General features: G+C 44.7%; 1 protein-coding gene across 5 annotated transcripts in view; it reads right to left on the bottom strand.

The window, feature by feature from the left end:
• The window catches only part of syt1a (synaptotagmin Ia), a 200,501-nt gene that overhangs the window by 111,913 nt on the left and 64,339 nt on the right, over positions 1 to 24,249 (bottom strand). For 4 of the 5 annotated variants that reach the window (XM_042300374.1, XM_042300369.1, XM_042300373.1 and 1 more), the window contains exons 2-3: positions 24,041 to 24,091; positions 2,115 to 2,206 (exon numbers count right to left, since the gene is read on the bottom strand). The gene's annotated coding sequence lies outside the window, so the exon portion shown is untranslated. The remainder of the gene's footprint in view (positions 1 to 2,114; positions 2,207 to 24,040; positions 24,092 to 24,249) is intronic. The other variant, XM_042300371.1, reaches the window with a different exon arrangement.

Raw genomic sequence — 24,249 nt, 5'->3', positions numbered from 1 at the left:
AGAGCTGAATGTGCGTGTCAAACACCTGTGTTTGGATGGGAGGCGGCCAGGCTTCCGGTGTGTCTAAGACAGATGTTTCATGGGACTGTGGTGGCGGATGATTGATGCCTCGCAGTACGTCAGGTGGCAAAAATCCCAGACACCTCAGGGTTTTTGGCTTTTGCGTGTGATTATTTCCCCCTTCTTTTTTCCTAATACGTGGTTAGTGAAGGAGAGCGAATCTGGAGACAGACGGGGGATTGGCAGCGCCCCAGAAGCCAGAGAAGCCAGTCGATCAACAGACATGTATCACAAAACAATGCCGTATGGAACACGCAGAGGACGACAACAGCTGGTGCCAGATACCCTCTGAAGCACCTGACTGGTGTGATGCTATCTCCTTGGCAGAATTAGACTGCCTCAACAAGCAATAATTACAACAAGTGATCTTAATCTCCGCCGTGGGAAGGAGGGCAGAGGAGAGGGGGGACTCATTCAGTGAAGAAAACCTCTCCAATCATGTCACGTGGCTGAAGGCAAGACACCCATCCCCGTCCAACTACCTCTTCTTCCATATGGAAGTCACCTTGTAGATGTACCTAATCGCCGTCATTGAATTGCATTGTTTTAGCCAGGCAGATTGGGGCCCTGCTCAGAGATTCATGAGGGGGAGGGAGGATAGGAGACAGACTCCCTGGTTCTCCTGAGGTACCCACCTCTATCTTTTCCCCTCTCTCCCTCTTTCTCTCTATATCTCCATGGGCCGCACTCTGCCACTTTGGATATGTCATGGGTAATAAGGATGAAAAATTGTGACCGCTCCCCTCGGTCCCCAGTCGGTGCGGTGGCTTCGAAGTCTGCCCTTATACGCCCAGGGGAGGCCGAGCTCAGCACCGCTCACAAACAAAATGGAATTTAACAAGGCCTGAATCAGCCACAACGCCTCAGCAAATGGCCACTCAACCCTGCCGCACCTGCCTCGCCAGCTGGATGTACTTGTTGTTATAGAAGAGTGGTATTGTGTTCGAGGGAGGAAACAGTGAACAGACACCAGGACAGAGTTCCCTATTGGATAAACTTACACCAGGATAAGACTCCATATGATTTGCCTGGCTTATATTAACACTGGTTTAATCAGAATTCATTAATTCCTTCTCAAGCCATATTGGAAACCTTGTGTGTGATGATAAAACTCCCTTAAGCCTCAGTCTTCATTGTTTTTTTCACTCTTCAGTTGTTTTCCTGCTTTTTATTAAAACAAGACGTTGATTAACAGTGTGTGGTGTTGTAATATTTGTGTTTGCCATGTATGATGACCTGGGTCGCCATGTTGTGCCCTTGGCCACACACGCTCAGTCTCCCCTAGCTTGAGAGAGAGGATTGTCGCGTATGTTGTTGGATCTGAAAATGTTGCTCTGGCTGTTGTTTGTCACAGCATGACATTCAAATGTGTGCAGTAGTGTGATGAATATAAACAACATGACATCGAGAGAACCCCTGAACCCCCCCACCCACTACTTAGCATTCAAGATAAGGACTATAGTAGTTGCCATTGGATTCCCACACAATAACATGATTCATCTTCCTACTTGGACCTCAACGGAGCTCTTTACATTATAGCCTAATGTATATAGTATGTTTGTGCCTTTCCTGCTCTAATAGATCAAATCAATACTTTATTAGTCCAAGTCTTTAGACCTTGAATGAGCTATGGTGTCCAGAGACTGTAGTATCACATATCTTACTCTACAGTACTAATGAGGCTTTCAGTGCTGCATACCACTGTTTGATGTGTCTTTTCTATTAGAAAAGTGCAATGGGGGCCTCTATGAGTTGTTTCATGCATGTATACACAAAATGTGTGGAATAATACATACTAATTAGCGTTAGTCTTTGTACATTGGGAAACAAATCTCTGTGGAATTCTTCTTCTTTTCGGGATTGCCCCCTTGTGGTCATTGGCATTTAAGGATAAGGAACCAGGCGACTGAGGTTATTGTCCCATAGAGGTTGGAGATCCTTGGGGTCTGAGACAGTGAATAGCCAGAGTGGCTCTGTGGACCTGTGGTATTTCCACTGAGACAGGATGTCTGTTTTGTTTGCCTGTCTTTGAGTATGAGGGAACAGAGACTAACCTTTAACTCAACGGTGCCTGCTGCTAGGGGCTCCTCCAATGCTGCTGCTTCTTCTTTACACAGGAGTTGCACGCAGTCAAGATAGTTCAAAGCTGAGGAAGAGACAGACGGAGCATGTTAATGTGGAACAACAAAAAGAATGCAACGTTCATAGAACTAGAATTGAGACTAGTTACTGCAGGTCAGTTCCTGTTTTCAAGAGACATTTTAAACTAGCCCAGTCAGATACTATTGTGTTCTTGAGAGCAGCCATTTTCTTTTAAGAGTATTTTACAAGCCAGGCGCAAACAAGACCAATAGCATTTGCATTTAAATTCTTCTAGACCGGTCAATGTGCACGGCAATGGGCTCAAATGGTGGTATCCAGAACCGAGGCACGGTGAAGTGAACCCATGTCATTTCCCCCTGTTGATTTTCCGATCAGCTCAGCTCAGTTTGTGTGTTTGTTTGTTTGTTTGTTTGTTTGTGTGTGTGTGTGTGTGTGTGTGTGTGTGTGTGTGTGTGTGTGTGTGTGTGTGTGTGTGTGTGTGTGTGTGTGTGTGTGTGTGTGTATATATCCATTATCGATGGAGCGCTTTCACAGCCGATTGGTCGTGTTCATTAGGAGGCCGGTGGAACCGAGTCATGAGATGGAGACCAGGGACGGGGACCAGCTGGGGATCTCCTCCCCACAGATGCTGCCTGCCACTGCGGTGTGAAAGGCACTCCATTGTGGAGGAGGTGGATGATGTGGAGGAGTGCTCTAGTTAGGGTCACAGCAGGGGATTTTCAATACTACTTCAATGTCTCATGTCATTGTAAATAATGTTTGAAACATAACAAATGTGATCGATTGACTGTATTTTGGATTAAAAATGTATTCTAAAATCCAAAAACAATATCCAATAAACATCTGGATGGAGATTCACAGAATCACAGAATATATTACTTCAAAATGGATAAATAAAAAAAAATGCAAATAAGATCTGTCCTTGCAGCATACGTCCCAAGGTTCTGCTGTGATGGAGAGCTATCAGCACCATCTTGACGGTGTTGGGAGGTGGAGATGGAGTTTGTGATTCCCTATTCCCATTCCCCCATTACTGTTAAGGAGCTATTTGCCGGGCATTTGATGTACAGATTAAAAGCTATTTCCTCCGGCTGGCACTGGCAGGTACACAAAGGCACAACAATTCAGAGGCAATTTGTGTCTCGTTTCAGGAAACTAGGCGTATGTCGCGCATCACTACTTCACAGGACAGCCATTAGAATACATTTTAAAAGCCATTTGAACGTAACTTTTTTGAATCAAAATGCTTTTTTTGGCAGAAATGCCTTCTGGAACATATGAACTTTCATGTGCTTTAATAACAAACTTGTATGCCATCTGTAAATACCAATAAAACTGTTACATTTCCGAGCCTAGTTGGTTTAGGCATGGAAAAAGACAGGAACCCGCTGGCCGTGATTGGCTGAGATAATGGATAGCATGGTCATGCCGAGAGATGAGTTCGGATTGGTCTGCCATGTAGCACGCTACTGTCTATAACATGAGCTGGTCAGCATGTGTAAGTAATCCTTTCTAACACAGCTTTTCTTTCAAAGATATCACGTAGTAGGACTGCATAAGTGTTGCTCTCCACTTTCTGGAGGAGGACCAAGTTTTAAAATCAGTGGAATGTCCGGTGCAAATAGAGTATGAGAAAGAGAAAATTCTGGAGTTTGATTGCAAATATATATGCAAACGGAGTCGAAAAGAGAACACACAGTAGGCTGTTGTATAAAACACCTGTCTCCGGGTTTACATCTTCAAACTAAGGGCAACAATGGCATCCGTGAGAGAAGCATCCATGACTAAGATAGTCTAGCTAGTAAAATGTTCATATATTACACGTTTCAAATTTAGTCAGAAAGTCATTTTCATTTCAAGTTAAAGCGTACCGTTAGCTATACATAAACAACATGCCATCAAGAGATCCCCTGAAACCCTCATCCCCTACTTAACATTCAAGAGAAGGACAAGTTGCCATTGAATTCCCACACGATAACATTATTAATTTCCCTACTTGGAGCTCAATGGAGCTCTTCACATTATAGCCTTATGTATTACCATAGATGTAGCCAGTGCGGTGAAATACATTTTTCAACCATAAGCTCCTGCTATAGAATGAATCACGTGCTCTTGTTAACATACCCATGAAATCCATTTGCCTAACAATTGGTGCCACTCTGTCAACAACAGTTGATATTAACCCCCAGCACAGCCATCCTCAGCCAGTGTGACATATGGCACGCAAAGAACTTGGATGGTACAATGATATGGTGATGCTTGGTGTAATACATGTAAATTAATGAAATCTCCACCACATTACTAACACAAACAGGCACACACACGCACACACACACACACACACACACACACACACACGCACGCACGCACGCACGCACGCACGCACGCACGCACGCACGCACACACACACACACACACACACACACACCTCTTCACAAGTCATTAACCTCTTTAGTATGCGAAAGTGTGTACTTTTTCAATGTTATTTTTATTGTCACATACACCAGATAGGTGCAGTGTGCGTGTGTGTGTGTGTGTGTGTGTGTGTGTGTGTGTGTGTGTGTGTGTGTGTGTGTGTGTGTGTGTGTGTGCGTGTGTGCGTGTGTGCGTGTGTGCGTGTGTGTGTGTAAACTTGTTTGAGTGTCTATGCTACAGTAAGTAACTAGTGGGATTGCTTTGAATCTTGCCACACACATTAGATTTAGCACTGCCAACATTTCCAGCTGTTCTCCTGTGTATATTACTCAATGTACACACAGAGCACAGTAGGGTTGTGACAAATAATCACAGAACAATGGTTTCGAGCAAATCAATGGGCTCGCTACCACTTCCACCGCTCAGCTGATGAGTGTGAAAATAACCGTCATCGTAGGAACACAATAACATTGTCGTTATGATATCCAAACCACCGCTTTCAGCGAAATGAGAGTTTGCTTTCATGACTCCTACAATTTGTCAGCCATCTGCAACGAACAACCACCCCTTTGTGGTGGTTCACATAAGTATTAATTTTCCCGGCGTGGCGCCTGCTTTTCGCCCGCCTCCCCTCATCTTTCTTTTCACCGTGTTATTCCTCCATCCTGCATTTCCACTTAGGGTATCCACCACTCTCCATCTCCCTCTCTCTCTCCACCTCTCTGCTTGCCTGAACACATGTGAGTCTGTCTCCATCTTCCTCACATCAGATGCCTCCTCTAGAACTCATCTGTATTCTGACCAGGTAGACCTTTATCGCTTATTCGCTCTTAACGCTGGCCGTTTTGAATGGGTCTCGAGCAGCAGCCGGTTGAATGATGCGATCCGTCTCGTTGCCCTGTAATGAATATAAGGCCCCATGCAGCCTTGGCCGGGTTCCTGAGAGCTATGGTCTGCGATCACGACCAAGCCCAACCCTCAGCTCAGAACGATGCCAAAGGGAGAGATTACATTTCCATCTCTTAGTATTCCGACGGGAGACAAAACATACATACAAGGTTTGTGTTCTGGTATATTTCCCTGGCTTGGGTTACAACATAAAGGAGACACGTGGTGGAAACCATCTGTAGATGTGTGTACTGGTTAAGGACCAGAGCTGGGGGGGATGGGTAACATTTTGACAGGAGATATATTACCCCAGTAATCTACAGAGATGGGTGAGTGGGAAAAACAAACATGACCTTGAGGACATGGCCGTGCCAATCACCAGAGCCTTGCTCCCCTTGACAGGCACTGAGGCAGAAATCCAACGCCCCAGATATGTCAGCTGGTGTAATCCCCTGACCACGGCTCATACCATCCCATCGTTTCTGAAGGGGGATCCAATGTGGAATACGATGGCAAAGCATCTCATGAGAAGTCATATTCGTTGGTCATGACAAGGAGATGCTTGTGAAAATGTCATTATCAGATGGAGAAAACAAAATCCAAACAATTTTAATTGTTTGGATTTTGACAATAGCCAAGCAATTGTGTTTTACAATTTGTATTAATTTATTTATTTACCTTTAATTAACCAGGCAAGTCAGTTACGAACAAATTCTTATTTTCAATGACGGCCTAGGAACAGTGGGTTAACTGCCTGTTCAGGGGCAGAACGAAAGATTTGTACCTTGTCAGCTCGGGAGTTTGAACTTGCAACCTTCCGGTTACTAATCCAACGCTCTAACCACTAGGCTACCCTGCCGCCCCATACTAAATGCTATGAATCTAGCATTTAGTATGTATTTTCATCATGCGTTGGGACACCATACAATCCCTCAACAAAACAGGCATATAAACAGGCATACAAACACATCTCCTCCTTGCCCTTAAAGAAGGATACTGGTGTTCTCTGCCTCAAATTCCACCTAAGCCTGGACTGTAAGAAACAGCCTTCCTGACAGCTAGAGAACTCTCATCACAACAATCATGTCAGAGCAAATTCTGGGAAACCAGGCAGTTCTGTGGAAAGCAACAGCGTCCAATCACTAAAACACTGGGGGAAATGGATTTCTATAGAGTGATACCTGTAGAGGGCTCTGTACTGTACTGTAGATCGAAGAAGGAACTTAAGTATTTACTATATAATTATGTGGTGTGGCCTTGGCACCTCCAGGCCCATCCTCCAACCCCCTCTGTGGTCACTCTACGATGGCGGTGAGCGCCATGGAGATGATTAGCTACTGTTACCCAGCATTCCTCTAGACTACGCAGAAGGCGGTCCCTGTACGGTTGGAGCTCGACCAGGCTCATCATCTGCCCGCAGCAAGTCCACTCTACCACACTAACACTGATGAGTTAGGCACCTTCCCTGGTCGACACTTTAAGACCGACTCTATTGTGATGCGCCAATGGAGTCTACGGCTGTATTCATGTTGTGGACCTCTGACTTCCCACAGCTAATGCTATAAGGCCGTTGTTAAGTTATCTGTTTTGGCGGGCTTTGTGTGCAACACACAAGCATATTACCCTGGTTCTGTTCGTTGACAGAGAGGTAGGTATATAGGACATATAGAGTTGATGTCAGAAGTTTACATACCGTACACTTAGGTTGGAGTCATTAAAACTCGTTTTTCAACAACTCCACAAATGTCTTGTTAACAAACTATAGTTTTGGCAAGTCAATTAGGACATCTATTTTGTGCATGACAAAAGCAATTTTTCCAACAATTGTTTACAGACAGATTATTTCACATAATTGTCACGTCCTGACCATAGTGACTGGGGTGACTGGCGTGACTAGTGACTGGCGTGACTGGGGGTTAGTCTAGTTGATTATTTCTATGTGGGGTTCTAGTTTTGTTTTTCTATGTTGGTGATTGGTGTCGTGGAAGAATCAGAATTTGTTGGTAACATATGTAAGATGTTTTATATTCATCAAATGTGTGTAAGTTACTTCTCATCAAGAATGGTATTTTTGTACAATACTGGCGGGGGTGCAGTTATCTGTTCTATGTCAAGACTAAGTTGCATGGACCGCAGAGAGGGGAGAGGTCAAAGTGTCATCATGTGTAAACATATCTTTTACTCCCTACCTTTCCCAGCGGGGACAGAGTACAAGTTCTTTCGTTCCCTTCTTGTACTGTGTCTGGTTGTAGAAATGTCCGGATGGAAATAAGAGTGCTATTTAAGGAGATGCAGTGACGACGAAGGAACAGGTGACAAATGAAAGCCAGCGAGAAGGCTTTTGTTATTGTCTTGTCTCTCCGAATAGTATGTTTTTCATAAATTTTTTGACAACTCTCCCAGTTCTCCCCGACTGACTCTCATTCCCACCAACCTCCCTCGGCAAGTCTTGGGTGGAGACATGCCGCTCCATGTTAACAGGCTGTTTCTGTGGATCAGCTATCCCGTTTGCAATCCGCTTCTTCTGCTGGCTGATGGCGGCTCGTGGTGAGAGTAATTACAGTATAAACCCAGGCGATCACTTTAAATCGTAAACTTCCTGAACTCTGACAGACATTTTTCTGCACTTAAAAAAATAAACTGTTTAGATTGTTTGCGGACTCATGTGCAGGTCAAAATGTATTTTTCTCCCATGTTCCATGTCAAAGCACATGGAAACTACTTGAACAGCTGCCATCAATGATGAATTCACAATATCTGGATATTGAAAAACTTGTAATCCTTTGTCCTTTACAATATTGCAATCAGCACTCTACAATGTGGTCAGTTGTACTGAATAGTACTATAGGTCCACTTGAGTGAATGTAAATATTTTCGCGGTCCTTGATCTGCAGTGACACCATACACCGAAGCTCTTTATGTGTACACACGAACACAAACACAGCTCCAACGCTGTTCAGCCTCATCTCTTTTAAAGTGCAAGAAGGTAGCTAGCGATCACAACGTCCCTAAGGTAGCCCCTTATCCCTGTGACAGTGAGTGTGGCTGTGCTCCGTCCTCTAGAGACACTGCCCTCTGAGCAAACAAGATTACTGTGATGAAGACGAGCTTCCGTGTTTAATCCCTGTCTCAAGGTACTTTGGGGGTGACACTCTCTCTGACAACAACAAAACTTTGGAGACAGAGCATTTAGTGGGGACGCACCCCTCACATACCCGCTGCAATGGCAACAACGCCCTGATCAAAAGATCCCCTGTAAGTGCAGTCATTTTCCCAAATACAAAGGCCTTTGCCTTTTCGAATTGGTCTGTGAAAATGGTTGATTGTGTGTTCTAATAACCTCTAATAACATTAGAGGTTAGTCATTTTCCATTGAGGGTGAAATACACCTCCACATCTGAGTTAACAAAGCAAACAAAGACAAAAAAAACTGTTTGAATTACACTGGCTGGTGAAAGTTCCTCTTCTCTGCCTCCCCTCCAGCTTACTTCACTAGGTTCATACAGTAACTGTCTGTCACAGAGAGCTCCATCTCTAAAAATTGAGAAATTGTTCCTGGGCAGCAGGACTCTGGCTGTTATTTCCTTATTCATCCTCCAGTGGTCCAAGCCAGGGCTCGATGGGAACACAGTCATTTAACAATACAGCCCTCCTGTTTCCCATGGTCTGGCAGTCACCTGCTCATACACCGTGGGATGGCTCGGTCCGGCGCACATTTTGTCATTGCAGGTCTCTAGGTCCAGCTTAATCAGCCCTGTCCAGAGACAGGGCCTGTTAGGGCACCGATGGCCATGATGGAGGTTGACAGGTGTCGTGTCTGATATGCGAGTGCCATAAGAGTGGAAAGAGAGTGAGAGTAAGAGAACGAGGGAGAGAGAGAGAAAGAAAGAGAAAGAGCAGTATGCCTAGCTGACAGAGGGCCATTTGAGCGTGGGCTCCATCTTTTCCAAGAATGGCTGATTCCTATTTCTTCTTCTCCCCCCACTACTGTGGCCAATGCTCTCTGGGTTATCCAAGGTAAAGTGATTGTTATTCTCTCACAGGCCAGACATTCTCTCACAGGCTTTCTTACAGTACCCAGGATGCCCCCTGGGGCAGGAGAGCATGGTGGAGCTCTAGGAGAGATGGATGTCACTGAGAGAGAGGGGAAGACAAAAGCAGGCAGAAAGAAGGGGAGGGAGAAAATTCCCTTAGTCGTGATTGCTTCGCACAAAACTTCCGCGGCCTGCACAGACATTTGTTGTGAAACACAACTTTGAAATGCCTGGGCTTGAAGTCTGAGACAGAGATGATCAACTCTCTCTCTCTCGCATAATAATGTCCCTTTTATGTAAACTATGTAAATGATGTGCTATTATGAGTAAGGCTCCTTTAACAATTCTTTTCCCCCAAGTTATCTTTACTGGTCATTATCCCTGGGTGTGGATAGAAAATGTCTCGGCTCGGTAGTCCAATTTCACAGTAAATTCTGTACACTAGTGACACTAGTGAAGGAAATCTGAGCAGGCATTAACCGTAATGGAATTCAACGATAACACCTAATGCATAATGTGTCAAATGCTTTCCACGTTCAATTTGTTGGAGATCACATTGGACTACCGGTGGAAAATCATTGAGGCCTCTCAGAACAAATTCATGGACCGTCGTATCTGGGCAAAGAGTACACGTGTGTTTAACTTGTATTGGTCTGCATGGATCTTTCCGGAGGAGAATGGGTTGTTTTATAGTTCAAGACATGCACTCTCTGACCCAATCGGGTTTTGGAAGGATGGGTCTTCGATTGGGCTGATTTCTCTGGTGGTGTTTTCATTCGAAGGCATGGACATAGACACACAGGTGTGGTCAGGAATACAATGTTTTGACTTCTCAAGGTTTTTGTGCTCTCTAGAGTAACGTGTGTTCACCATGGAGCTGTAATCTCAAAGCTTTTTTACAACAAACCTTCCGCATGTGGCTAACTAACCACAGTACGCACAGGGTATGTGTGTGTGCGTGCGTGAGTGTGTGTGTGTGTCTGTGTGTGTTTGTGTGTGTTTGTCTGTGTGTGTGTGTGTGTGTGTGTGTGTGTGTGTGTGTGTGTGTGTGTGTGTGTGTGTGTGTGTGTGTGTGTGTGTGTGTGCGTGTGTGCGTGTGTGCGTGTGCGTGTGTGTGCACCTTGGTTCGCATGTGTGTGTGTGTTTGCCTGCTCTCTCAGCGAAACTAAACCGATGGGAAATCATCTAGAAGGACGCAATTAACTCTTTCCTGAGCGTTGGCTGTGGGGAGCAGAGCAGCAGGTCCATAATGAACAGCTGAGACAGACAGTGAGGAGAGTCTGCTGCTGCTGCTGCTGTGTGCCGGCCCTCCCCCACTCATTGAACCTCCTGGGAGTGTGCACTGTGAACTGCATGTGAGTGGTCCACTGGAGGATCCACTGGGCTCCCCTCCACAGGGCAGTGGCAGAACAGCTGCCTGAGTGCATCACTGGAACAAATCTGAAGCTGTGTGTACATAGTGTGTGAAGGCTGTGTGTGTGTATTTGCATATGTGTGAAGGACAGGCAATTCAAATGGGGACAGCAGGGGTCTCCATGGCAGCAGTTGGGGAGGAGCCAATGGCACCTGGGGAATGCAGAGTGTGTATGGTAGTTTAGTATCTGGCCCCTGATTAGAGAAGAGAGACCGTTGTGACAGTTAAATCATACATCAGGGTGACAGATGTATCGCATAAAGATCTGTTATCCATGGATGATTTGCATATCTGGAGGACTACCCGAGTGAACCTTTTCCCTGTAATAGAAGAGAACAGAAGGAAACAGTGGAACCTACGTGCAGAGGGAGATATTTCATGAGTCTTGTTTTTTGCGCTATTTGACCTACATTCGTTTTGAGATGTACACCATTCAATACAGTACCAACACAAGCCTGAGTTATTGATGACAACTACAGCTTGAACCATAACCAATTATGCAAGCCCTTACATGTCGGAGTAACAGGGTGACGCAACCTGGCTTCATCAACGCTGTATTAATAGCAGATGCAAAGCATGCTGAGATGGTGGCCACATGAGAATACACACAGATCCAGTCTTTTGTTACAGCTCCATCTTCTCCTTCTCCTGTTGATTATCTACAGCCACTTACTTCCATATCCCTCCATTTAAGTCTACAGGTCTCCATTTTGACTGATTATGTTACATGGAAAGAGCATTGGAATAGTTATCAAAGCGCACTTTGCTGGCACTGTCTTTCATCAGCGGCCAATTCACAATGTACCGAGGGCACAAAATGGATGCCGGCGCATTACTGTGACTTTACAAAGATTTACAAAGACCCCCAGATTGCTGTCGGTCTGGTCTGGTCTCTCTCTCCTCTCTCTCTCCTCTCTCTCTCACACACACACACACACACACACACACACACACACACACACACACACACACACACACACACACACACACACACACACACACACACACACACACACACACACACACACACACACACACACACACAGTGCCTCTTACCCCTGGATGATCAAAGCTGGCCTTGTCCCTGTATAAGCCTCTGCTTTGGGGGCCTGGGGGGGTCAATGACTCTCTCCCCTCTACCTTGGCCTCTTTGTGCACCAGGCCTAGACTTTCATATGCTCCCTCAGTCCTCCTGTTATTACCCAGAGTGGGTCCCCCAACAGATGCATGCGTTGTCTTTTCATCTTGAAATGCAGATTAAAAGCGGGGGGTGGGAGCCTACTGCCAGGATCAATATGAAAACAACCACTATGTTCTGTAGAGTTAAAGGAGAGACAGAGGGTCTCACAGCCAAACAGTACATGGTTAGTCAGCTGGGGTAAACAAAATGGAGATTGAGATCAGGGTTTGGAGTGGGCCCATCTGAGAGAGAAGCTGGGACACAGTGGTATCAAGCTGTCACCCACTTCCAGCACCACTCCGGCAGGACACAAGGTTTTTTTGTGCTTATCTTTGCTGTTACTCTGTGAGAAGCCCTTTACAGCTTGTTAAGAGCCTGACTAAGGTTCCAAGCCCCTGTGACAGTGTAGAGAAGAGAGAGAGAGGCCCAGCCTTGCCTTTGTAAACAGTGCTGAATCTTTGGTTAAAATAAAACTCACTCTAAACTTTGTTACTGTCATTTGACACAATACATTGTGTATATTTATCCAAGATGGCTGCTAAACCATGTATAATGAAACCTCACTCTTAATGGTTTCAACCCATTCCAATTCCACAGGCCGCCCACTGTCATCAGCCTTGATTATGGTGTCAGACTGTCAGCCATTACAGTCGGGCTGACTCATATCTACTCTCCTCTACATTCTGTGGTGCTCTGTGTGTCTTGTGTCCCACGCCCCGTATCTCTGAGGAGAGAGGCAGATTCACAGGGGGGAGGGTGATGAGGTAACGCCAACCGTATGGTAATCATATACCCAGCCCTCAGCAAAACTGACGACACTAAGAGGAGCTGACATTTCAATGTGCTACATCTCACTCTTCAGTGAGCAGAGGGTGACATGGGGGTTATGCTAGCTCCCAACACATTTTTAGAACACTAAAAATGGCTTATATGCCTATGTCTGTGTTGTTGTGCGAGATTTATCAAAAAACAACCCAAAAAGCTGATAGAGCTCAACGATGCATGCTCATCTTTCAAAATTCTCAGATCTACTGGAGACAGAATGATTTTCCATCCTTGGGAGAACTACTCTGTCTTCCTTTGGTCTCCTTGTCTTTAAAGTCTAGGCTGCTGTACTTATTCTCGGAGGTGTGAAAGACGTGACGTGGTTATCAGAAATAACAGCACATTCTGGGGAAGCTCTGTGGTTTCTTAGCAACTCTACTGCAAACCTATTCTCCATGCAATGCTAATAGACATTCACCACTCACCTAATACAGAGTGAACGGACGAGTGACATCAACGATGAGCAGAGTGTGATGAACTAGGTAGAAAATAACAAATAAAACCAATACAGGATGTAACAGAATATATTTAAGCAATAAGGCCTGAGGGGGGTGTGGTATATGGCCAATATACCATGGCTAAGGGTTCTTTATGTACGACGCAACGCAAAGTGCCTGGATACAGCCCTTAGCTGTGGGATATTGGCCATATACCACAAACCCCCAAGGTACCTTATTGCTATTATAAACTGATTCCCAACGTAATTAGAACAGTAAAAAGTACCTGTTTTACATACCCGTGGTATATGGCTTTCAGCCAATCAGCATTCAGGACTCCAACCACCAAGTTTATAACAGACTTTCACTCACCCTCTAAGATTATGGATAATCCTAATTACAAGCAAATGGAGGCTCAAATCTGCCACCACTTCTTATGTTTGACAGCAGAGAGCACACGTCCGACATAAAGAGGAAGGGCATAGTGAAGTACTAAGACAGAAAGGGTTGCCAATGACCTCCATTTTGCACTACACTACCTGTTTAGTTGCAGTAGCATGTGGCATCCAGTTACCAAAATAGCATGCAGGTTACACTCCTACAGTACGCAGTCAATAAGATCCCAATGGACAAAGGGTGTATCCTTGTTGGGTCATTCTGAGAAGGCATGGAGTGGGGAGATTGAGCGGGAGCAATTCCAAGAAAGAAGGACAGCTCCAAGGAGTGAGGTGACAGATGCCTCGATCAACTCTGCATTGTGAACATTGACTCATTATTAGTGGTTCCACCCGAACATGCAAAGGCATGTTTAAATGAATAACCAAGACAAGCTCTTACAAGCCGACGATCGTTTCCTTCACATCTGGCACCTACTGGGTTGGTAACTGTGCCATGTCCGACATCCTCGTGACCACCACTATTGTGACTCGTTGGAGAGGAAAGGGGGCGGCACCGTTGTGTCTTTGTGTGGAGGAGAGGCCGGGTCCCCTGATACAATGGCTGGCTACAAAACACCTCGCTGTGAGCACAGGCCTCAATCGGACATTCCCCTGAGAAATCACTTCTGTTTTTCATAGTTTTTGACTCAGAGATCATTAACACTGTTTCTTCAGAGCTGAGACATTTTTCAGTTCCTGAATCCTTTCATTAACAGAAAAAGATGCAATCTTTTCAGTTTACCCTCTCTTTCCCCTTAGCGAGTGTGCTGGGCTGGTTTCGGGTTCCTTTCCTGCTCCACACACCTCTGCAGCAGGGAGGGGCGGAGATCCACCTGGAAGTCGGGGGGGCGGCTGATGAAGCGACGCCGGCAAACGGCTCGCCAGTGTTTAAACACAACAAACAGACACCCAGAATTATGCTTCCATGTTCAATTTACAGCCCACTGTGAGCCAGCGCGGAATTAAATAAGCATCTGGGTGTTTTGGCTTCGGGCTGCTCTGCTGTCCGTGGGCTGAGAAATCTCTCTCCCTCTTCCTCTGTGAAGCAGGAGCTAGACCAGAGCAATGATGCAGCCCCCAGCCTGTAGAGTCTGCAGGGACCTAGTCAACTCACAATCAGCAGACCTACTCCTCCTATTCCTCTGTGAACAAGACATTGTGTGATGGTGTGGTGCTGGTTTTTCATTGGCCTTTGCCATTTATATTTGGATGGTAGTTATCGGAAGGTATACAACGGGCTGGTTGGTTAGAACCGCATTCCAGCCGGTGTCTATTCCACAAAATCTATTCCGCTAACTTAAAATGTCTATTTACTCTGTTCCATCTGACTGCACAATCCACTGTCTCATCAGCCCAGCCAGGCAATTTATAAACTTGATCTCCACTATAAAAAGCATCTAGACATTTGAAGTGAAACGTGAAACGAAATGAAGTGCAGCTAGTTTGCAGTCTTTCCAGCGTCAGTTTGAAGTGATTGTGTTCGCTGTGTTGTTGGCTAGCTCCTGTGAACAACAGTGTCCTGATGAAAGAGCACATTTTCTATACCAGGTGAAATTGTGACTTATTAGCTCATTGTTATGGATGTATCCAAATAAATGTCACTAGAAAACAGCTTAAATAAATGCAAATGTAGCTACTTTGTTGTTATTCTGGCTGCACTGTTTGACGTGACTGTAAGTTAGTCGTAGTTGGCTAGCTAGCAAGCAAGGGATACGAACCTTGCCAGTCAGTATGTCCCCACACTTTCAGTTACTGGCCCACGCTCTTAACCACTAGGCTACCTGTCGCCATAATGTTACTCTCCCACTAATCTCGTTCCCAGGCACCTCCGCCCAAATGCGCAAAGAGTCTGATATACCAAGGCGGCAAACTCTGCCTTCATTAGCCAATACAGAAAGACCGGGAGAAACTCCCAGTACATAGGTATTGGCTTAATCGGCTTAATCTACCAACCAATCATCTCCCACAACACCTTCCCCCTAATCCTCCCCTGTATGCGTGGTGGGCACCTCGTTTACAGAGCCATGCCTCTCAGTTGTGTGATTTGCTCAAATTTAATGATGGCAAATACTTTATTCTATAAAATCCCAGCCATAAAATTCTATGGTCACTCCCACTAAGGCCAACTTTGAATCGTTGATGTCCCAGGCTTATATGAGCTGTGCGCAATAGCCTGGGGACAGCGCCGGATTAAGAAATCATAGGCCGCAACCAACCATAGAAAGATAATCCATAGATGGCACTTCCCGTTCAAGTTAGGACTGGCAGCCATTGCTAGTGTACCCATGAGTTTAGCAGGCAAATTGCCACAGTAAGAGGTTACAAAACCCTTCTATGGACGATATGTCTATGGCTTGCATGCTGCCCAAACAGCAGCCTTCCCAACTGTAGGCATACCGGTAACTACCAAAATAAAGGAAACACATGAGTGAACAAGGGATACAAAGTATGTTTTATGGTGTGGGGTGCATTTTCCTGGCATGGTTTAGGTCCACTTGTAGAATCTATGCCAAGGTGCATTGAAGCTGTTTTTTAAATTTATTAATCAGTTACCCAATTAAGGCAGGGCCCCCCAATTACCCAGGGTGCCCCCTACCTCCTATCCTATCCCCCCATCTGATGACTAGCAGAGCGGCAGCAGCAGGCTGAGTCTTTCTGTGGTTGGAGGTTGCAGTGAAAAAATACTAAATATATACTACATATAATATATGCAGTATATATTTAAAAAATAATATATATTTTAAAAATAAATAATAATTTGCTGCCTCTTGGCCCCACCACGGGCCTGGGCCCAGGAGTTTCAGGCCCGGTAAGCCCTTACAGTATATTCATCTGGCCCTGCCTGGAGATAAGTTTACTCTCCCACAAATTAATGTGACTGACAGCGCCCAAATGCATAATGTGTTCCTAAAAACACAAAAGTAGATTCAACCTTCATTCTGAGAGAACGGATATGGAGCTATATCCCAAAGGAGCCCAAGAAAGCACATTAAACATAAAACATACAAATGATGTGGGAAAAAAAACACTAAAAGGACTACCTCTTAAAACCACTACGGACTCCATTAGCTTAGCAGGGTCTCACGGAGGCAGAGTGAGATTAAGTTATGGAGGTATATTGTGTGCATGGAGTTGCATATGAAATTGTCAACACACCGTCACACCGTTGAAAACCCTTAGCTGTGTCAGAGGTTAAAAGCATTAAGCGTTAAAAGCACCTACAGAAAGTTCGGAGTAGCCATGTCGATCCATCCAAGAGTTGGACCCTGAGCTCTTTGCTGATTGCAATGTCTGAAGTGGAAAAGGTATTATCACTGTGATTGAGTCTGTTTAAATATTTCCCAGACAGATTGTTTGCTAAACACACAATTCAGCGTAATTAACCAAGCCATCAGCGCGTGTCGTTATGAGTCTAAAGTAGTTGCGCTGTGGTGGCTTAAATCAGGCCGTCCATTAGGAGTTCTCGTTTAAAGCCCCCTGCGGGCCGAGATTGAGGAAGTAAAATGTTTGCTTACTTGAGCTTTGGACGAGACTTTGAAAGTACAGAGAAGTAAAAGCACACTCTCCTGAATCGTGATTAGAATGAAAGAAAGGAGAGAGGGAATGAGGAAAGGAGGCAATTCCAAGATAGCAACCAGTATTTTGCCAGAATAAATCAATCTTGGACTCCAAACGGTGACATTTAGGCTCAATGGGCTGTTTTGACTGAGGACATCTCTTCAGCTTGTTATCATCGCTATTGATTTCCTGGAGAGGAGGGAGATAATGAATGGAGGAGGCCATTATTCCACACAGGAAGAGAGGGATAAGAAAGAGAAGAGAAGAAAGTCCCAGACAGACATTGTGTGTCTGACAGTGTTGTGGAGCTGCATAGTCTGTTTGTTCCCCCGTAGTGAATGTGGACCCCCTTGTAGTCAGTGGGACTAATCCTGGGGAGAAAACACCATAACACTCCCTGAAAAGTGCGGAAAGAGGGACTAAGGCTGCATATCCCCCTGCCACACACACACACAAATATTTCCCCATCCCAACAAATAGAGCTATTTCAACCTCCCTCCTAATGTGATCTATAACATTTTCAACAAACCAAATGTTACTTAGCATTAGTAGATCTACGGAGCTGCTTTGGGCACAACGAGGCATCCGGATGTGTCACACCCTGACCATAGTTTGCTTTGTATGTTTCTATGTTTTGGTTGGTCTGGGTGTGATCTGAGTGGGCATTCTATGTTGTGTGTCTAGTTTGTCTGTTTCTGTGTTTGGCCTGATATTGTTCTCAATCAGAGGCAGGTGTTAGTCATTGTCTCTGATAGGGAACCATATTTAGGTAGCCTGTTTGGTGTTGGTTTTTGTGGGTGATTGTTCCTGTCTTTGTGTTTGTTGCACCAGATAGGGCTATTTCGGTTTTTTCACGTTTCTTATTTTGTATTATACATTGTCCAAGTTATCATCTTTATTAAAGATGTATAAAAATAACCACGCTGTGTTTTGGTCCGCCTCTCCTTCACAGGAAGAAAACCGTGACAGGATGAATCCCCGCTGGCTGATGTCAGAACAGTTTAAGAAACCTGGCTCAGATATTTTAGTTCTCACTTTGATCCCACTAATACTATCCACATTCTGATCCCACTGATAGGATCCTCAGTGACGTTTTTTTCTCATCATAGCGCTGCCACCGTACTTGAAAAGATTTGCTTAATGCGAGGGACTGCTCTCTCTCTCTCCCTAGCTCTCATTCGCTCTCTCTGCCTCTCCCTCTCTGTCTCTTTTGCTGGCTCTTTCTCTCTCCTGCTGTTTTTGCATAGGAGATTGAAGGTTTAGAGGTATCATGTGAAGGTGGTAGCTCTTTACCTACACTGAGTAATGGAGGTCAATGCAGAGGGCAGAGTCTATCAATACGACTTGACTTGAGAGAGTAAAGCTATAAGCAAGACATGTGAGAGAAGACATGCTGTGACCGCGATAGCTGCAGGTGAATCAAAACACAATTCCAATATCTGACATCCAGGGCAGAAAGTTTAGAGAATCCCACTGACAGTAGAACATTCAGCAGAAGACCTTGCGGTTGAGCATGAAGATGCCCTGATTTTACTGGCCACACCTTTGAAGTGAGTCTCTCCCGCTGAGGAAAGAGAAGCCTGCAGATCAAGAAATGCCCCTGGCTTAAATAAGGCCAGACCAGACACATGAAAAGGAATCCATCTTGGAGATGTGTTGGGTTCTCCTGTGAGAAGTTCAGCTTCAGACACAGAAAACTTTGGATGGTTCAGGGAGTTGCTCAAAACAACACAGCCTCTGAATCTGACATGGTTCCATTGGTCTTTGGGTACATAAATACCTACAACGCAGTGGTCACCTGACCTCGGTTGGTAAAGGATATACTGTACTCCTCTGTAACAAGGCTAATGAGTCAAAAACATGTCCTGGACAGCTTAGACGATATTCTCAAGGAACACACTTCTCTCACGGGACATTCGCAGGATTCATCTCTGCATTTGTCATATCTCCTCCAGCCGCATGGTGACCGCAATGTGTCCGAGACGCGTTGGCTCACAGAGGACATGGCGAATGCCATGGGAAGTGGAGCATTCTGGAAAGTGACAACCCTGCAGCTATTTTGAACACAGTGATGTTGCTTTTCCCAATCAGCGTTGTCCTGAGCCTCACCGGAGGGTGGTTTCACTGCTCCCTGGATAAGGATCAAGAGGCTGTGCTGACAGAAACATGCCCATCAGCCCACTGGTTACTGAGCACGGTCTGCTAGCCAGAAGAAGAGGCCACACAGCCAACAGCATCACAGCCCAACCCTCAGTGTAGTGCACACGTATCTGTAAAAAAACAGTACATTCAACATGCTGTGGCAAACGAAGGTGGATAAAAATACAAAATAAAGGGATGAAAACTTAGGATGATGCAAGAAAGAAGGCAATGAGAAAAGCTAAACGGGCTGATCCTTCATTGCTGCTACGAAACAAAAGGCTTAAGCCATTAGACCGCGTGTGGTTCCACAATCCTGTGTGCACCCCGACCAGGCCAGTGGAGATGCAGGCTTTAGTAGTGATTAGATGTGATTGGTCGGTTCTCATTAAGCAGCGTAGCAGCGCTCTGGGTCTAACTCCCTGACAGATTAGGCGAAAGTCCACCAGGGCTAATGCCATACATGCCTTTCTCACTCGTCAGTCACTGACCTCAGTGTGTCCACCTCGTTGCGTGACCTTGCATCATTTAGACACTGCTTAATGCTGACAAGTGTCGTCGTTCACCATGCTTTATATTTGCATTTCGTTCAGTCATCCATTTTGCTGAGGCAACGTAATGCTCCTTGGGATGAAGGTTGAGGAGAGAAGTTGACTTGGCAACCTACACCAAGATAAAGAACGACTGAAGAACTCGAATTGCCAAAGTTAAACTGCTAATGTTCTAAACTGCTAATGTTCTACTCTGTTTGATAAAAAGGTCCTATTCTCAGTGAAACAGTATCCACATCTAATGTTCTACTCTGTTTGATAAAAAGGTCCTATTCTCAGTGAAACAGTATCCACATCTAATGTTCTACTCTGTTTGATAAAAAGGTCCTATTCTCAGTGAAACAGTATCCACATCTAATGTTCTACTCTGTTTGATAAAAAGGTCCTATTCTCAGTGAAACAGTATCCACATCTAATGTTCTACTCTGTTTGATAAAAAGGTCCTATTCTCAGTGAAACAGTATCCACATCTAATGTTCTACTCTGTTTGATAAAAAGGTCCTATTCTCAGTGAAACAGTATCCACATCTAATGTTCTACTCTGTTTGATAAAAAGGTCCTATTCTCAGTGAAACAGTATCCACATCTAATGTTCTACTCTGTTTGATAAAAAGGTCCTATTCTCAGTGAAACAGTATCCACATCTAATGTTCTACTCTGTTTGATAAAAAGGTCCTATTCTCAGTGAAACAGTATCCACATCTAATGTTCTACTCTGTTTGATAAAAAGGTCCTATTCTCAGTGAAACAGTATCCACATCTAATGTTCTACTCTGTTTGATAAAAAGGTCCTATTCTCAGTGAAACAGTATCCACGCAAGACCTCATTCCAAAGCGAGCCCTCAATTTCCCTGTCATTTCCTCAAAGGCTATGTCCTCAACATTAGGTGTTAAATTACGGCCCCACAATGGCAACCTGGATACATCCACACTCTGTTATTAAAGAACAATCACAGAGTTTTGCATGGTGCAGAAACCGAGGAGAAGGAAGGAGATGTGAATTGCGTTTGGTGCCTCCCCGGCCCTATCTGAGAAGCGGGACCCAGCGACTGATTTAACGAATTAGGGAGGAAATGAAATATTATAATGCCCCAGATTAAAAGTGGAACATGGAGTATAGCCTGTCCCGTTAGACAAGGGAACACAGGTGAATGCTAACCTTGTCTGCAGAGAAAGAGGAGCTCATTTTGGTTGCTGTAATACCCTGGCCAAAGAGGGAGAGAAAACTGTCTAAAATGGGTCTGGTCTGAAAGCCTACTCTGAGAGACCTTAATGCACTCTGGAGGGGGAAGTAGTCAGTCTGGTTATAGACAGCTAGGGAGATGGATCCACCCTGTAAAAAATCCCCATAAAACCTCCTTACACCTCATCCTCACCATTCCTCATATCAATTACAACACTCTGTGAACCAATGTTTTTCTGTCAACTTTATAATTAAGCAATAAGGCCCTGGGGAGTGTGGTATATGGCCAATATACCATGGCTAAGGGCTGTTCTAAAGCACGATGCAACGCGGAGTACCTGGATACAGTTCTTAGCCGTTATATATTGGCCACATACCACAAACAGCTGAGGTGCCTTACTGCTATTATAAACTGGTTAGCAATGTAATAAGAGCAGTAAAAATGTATATTTTGTCATACCTGTGGTATACGGTCTGACATACCACGGCTGTCAACCAGCATTCAGGGCTTGAACCACCCAGTTAATAATTGTCTTTAATCCCTGTGCTATATTCACACCAAAACAGTATTACGATGCTCAAGAGTGAATTCAACGTTGTTCGTATCAATCTGTGTGGCCGTGAATGTTTTCTGTTGCATGTCTATCTGCTCTGCATTGAATGAAGGGGCTCCATCTTGCAGCACTTATCTCCATCCCACCCACTTCTCTCTCCCTGGGAGATATGACTGACTGAGCACTGAGTGAATGAGATGGTTGTCAGTCTCTCCAAGCAGCTGGGAGCTGAGAGCAAGATGACATCCACCAGCAGATTGATGACTCTCAGTGAGCCGGTAAACTGTAAAGTTAATAACAAGTATCAGACGAAAACACTAAATCATAACAAGTGTTCCCTGGTTCAACTCGTCACCTGGCTCAAACCCAATACTTCATGGCTTTGTTGCAAATCTGTGATTGTGACAATATCTTATACTGATACCATTTAGCATAATCTATGTGGGCGCAAGCTCTCTAAACACTGCAATCCCAGTCTCCTAACTAATCAATGGAGAACACAAGTAGAGGCAGGTGATGGGAACCCTCATAGGGCTTCCCCCAGATAGAGGGTGAGATTGTCAGAATCAGGCCAGGATCAGTGTTGTGGAACAGGGCCAGGCGACTGCCCCGAAGCCCAAAGCCTATGGAAGGTGTTATGAGACACTGACACACTGATAGGATCTACCTTGGTGGTGAGAGAGCCTATAAACCTGCTACTGTCCTCCCATCAGATCTGGCCCATCTTCCACAACAACATGTCAGGTGTGGATATGCACTTAATGCCAGGAAACACTGGCCGGATTATGTCCTGGATCTAAATGGATTAAGGGGGTGTGATTGTTGCCAGTACACCCCTGTCTCTGCCTCAAAGGTGGGGAGGCTATGTGGAGAAGAGGAGGGACTCACTTGGAAAAGAGTAAACACAAGGACGGTAGCAAGGAGACTTATCTTACTATAATGACAGACCACCATGACAGGGTGGGATTATGTCCCGATCATAAAACATGGGTGGTGGTTAATATGCCAGCTAATAGGATGAGGCTGGGGGATCTGGCGATGGGGATCAGGGTGGTGGTGGTGGGGAGACAGCAGCAAAGAGCCTTGAAGACGCATTGGGACACACACACACACTGGGTACTCCATCATGTCAAATGAGGCAGTGTTAATTACTCATCTCTGTACTGTAGCTGCCTGTCCTTCCAAACCAGCCACCAGCAAAAACGAGCAAACATATATACTCTACTGTAAAGACGAAGGGCCGTATGTGTCAAGCGACTCAGAATAAGACTGCTTATCTCGGATCAGCTTGCCCTGTTCATGTAATCATATTCATTGTGATCTAAAAGGAAAAACTGATCCTAAATCAGGACTTGTGGAGAGAAGAAGTCATCATGTTTCACTGCCATCTATTGGTAATTTGACACACACTACAGATCCCTTACAGAACATTCTCCTCTGGAGTGTGGCTCTATTCTATTGCCTCTCTAGTTCTTCTTGATCACAGATGACTCCACTCCATTGGATTAACATACAGTCCCCAGAGCCACTGACTTGGGGGCCATGTTGTAGCCTCGGTGGTGAATATTAGATTCTCCAGCCTAGAGATCTCATTAGAGCAGGCTGCAGTACAATGTTTGCATCCCAAATGAGACCAGAGGACATCAGGCATTCTGAATTCTGGTTCCCTGGTCAATTCACTAATTTGATATGGTAAGTTGAGTGACAGTATGTGCGTCAGCTGCTTTTAAAATGTTTCAATAAGATGTCCCATGGAGTAACTCACTGTGTGTGTACTGCTCAGGTGCTATAGGCTAAATGCATGTAGATACAGTAAGAGCATATAAACCACATTTTGCATAAATCTCCCATTGACATCAACCTGTGATTCACGCAAAAGGTCGAGAAACATGTGGTATTCCTAAATCGGAGAACTGCAGTGGAGTTGGCAAAATTTAAATCTAATAATAAGAACAATAATGATGATTATTAAGAGTACAGATTATTGCATGCGACAACATATAAAGGCTTTTGAAAAATTCTACTTTATTGAGTAGGCCTATATGTGTATTTATCTGTCCTCTTAAGTTTGATAAGAGAGATGAAAATCTAATGAATTTAAGGTTATTTGTTGATCTTAAAATCGAAATGGACAGATTTTGAAGGTTGTTTCATTAGATTTGGGATGGGATGGTGTTGCCAGAAATATATACCACTGCAAGCAGAACACAATTTGTGAAATGTTATATGTTGATTCAAGGAAAAATGTAATCAGACACTTACAACGTCTTCAGTCGGTGGAGATTCCTTTTTGTTCTTCCTATGGTTGTTTCACTGCAAAAGAGACAGACAGTGGTATTAGATCTGGCATGCGTGTCCAAACACATTCAATATAAAGGCAGAACTGCCTAGGGCCATCCAAGAGAACTGCCTAGGGCCATCCAAGAGAACTGCCTAGGGCCATCCAAGAGAACTGCCTAGGGCCATCCAAG

The sequence above is a fragment of the Oncorhynchus tshawytscha genome, linkage group LG17, assembly GCF_018296145.1.
Source record: "Oncorhynchus tshawytscha isolate Ot180627B linkage group LG17, Otsh_v2.0, whole genome shotgun sequence".
Taxonomy (NCBI): domain Eukaryota; kingdom Metazoa; phylum Chordata; class Actinopteri; order Salmoniformes; family Salmonidae; genus Oncorhynchus; species Oncorhynchus tshawytscha.
This window is presented reverse-complemented; position numbering and strand designations above follow the sequence as displayed.